The following is a 1,650-nucleotide window of genomic DNA, read 5'->3' on the forward strand; positions in this document are numbered from 1 at the left end:
AACCAATTATTTCAGACGGCTGAAATATTTGGTTCCCCCTCTAAAACACAGGACAAAAATAATTTACCAACAACTCCTTACCTGTGTTTATTCCTCTGTATTATGATATTATTAGCACATTTTATTTTTAAAAGAATGATGTTTTTTGTATTTTTTTAATGAGAAATATTTGCCCCTCTAAACAATTCTGTTAATAGATAAGTCATTATTTACGGAGACGCAGGGGGAACCGTATCTGATGGGGGAACGGGGCTCGACGTAACAGCAGCAACTCCAGCACATTACTGCCCCCTATATGTCAAGAGGACAAATAACACCTTTTCTGTTCAAATTGCCAACCCGCCACAGTGTGTGTGTTGATCATATTCACCCGCCACTTCAAAAATTAACCCGCATTTGGCGGGTGCTAATTTCCACCCCTGGAATTAATTAATGTGAAATTAGTCTGTTTTATTCATAAATATATCATATATATATATCTTGTTTTTTCACAACCAAATACATTTGAATTGAGCTTTAATAAAAAAACTACATTTTATATTTTAGAGTCTAGTTTTTTATTTGTAAAATTGATCCAGTATTTCTTTCAGTTTATGATTCTTATCCAGGTATCTGTAATGCCTGTGGTTGGTCGATCCCCAGATGCTTCGGGCCAGAGATTTCTGAGCTCATTTATCATCACAGGAGCTGTCACTGAGGCCTGTTTGTGTAAAACGGCATCATGAATCAGCCATGTTGTGACAAAAGCTGTTACTGAAAGCTGAATCCTTCCCACCCAGCTTTGTATACATTGAACGATTCTATGTTTCAGTTACTTTGTGACCTTTAGCTGCCCATGTAAGCCGTTCAGACATTTTAACATGATTTATTCTGAACTAATCGCAGTCAGACATCTAATTAGATCATTAGACAGAGACTTCATTCATAAACAGCCTAATTGGAGTTAATGGATTCTCTGGATTTCACCAATAAGATCTGTCAGAGGAGGAGTGCTTCCCGAACTGACAAGTCAGCGCTTTGTTTACGTTACAAGGAGATGGATCAGGCATGACCTCTCAACCCGTTTCCTTTTTTTTTTTCTTCTGAAACTCCTGCCACAACAACTACACACACATGTGCACCCCTGGAGGAGGAAGGGAACAGAGACAGAGAAACAAGTGATCCCTGGAATGATAAAACCTTTTGGGGTGATCATTAACATTTCCCAGTTTAAAACGGAGGGAAGGGATGATAACTGGACAGAGCTACTTTTACAGATGATTTCTAAAGGTTAATAGCTGAAATTGATGATCAGCTGAAGGATAATGCAGCTTTCACTTCCTGTCAGGTCTTTACTAAATGTTTCCTCCTAATTCCTAAAAAAAAAACACTTCAGACTTTGTTCATCTGATAGAAATAGATCTTCTTGTCCAGTTTCTTTATTTTTTAAAGACCACACTGCACAAAATGTCAAGATTAAACAAGTTTTCAACTATTCTCTTCTGATAATCACCTTGTTAGTGCAGCTCTCTGGATTTATGTACTTGATCCACCACAAGATGGCAGCATAAAATCACTTTAACTGTTTGTCTTTTCCAACATCGGGACCTCATCTGATTTATTTATATTCACCAGTGAGTCAAAGATAAGTCTCACCCCAATAAAGTTTAG

Source organism: Kryptolebias marmoratus, linkage group LG20 (genome assembly GCF_001649575.2).
Source record: "Kryptolebias marmoratus isolate JLee-2015 linkage group LG20, ASM164957v2, whole genome shotgun sequence".
Classification (NCBI taxonomy): Eukaryota; Metazoa; Chordata; class Actinopteri; order Cyprinodontiformes; family Rivulidae; genus Kryptolebias; species Kryptolebias marmoratus.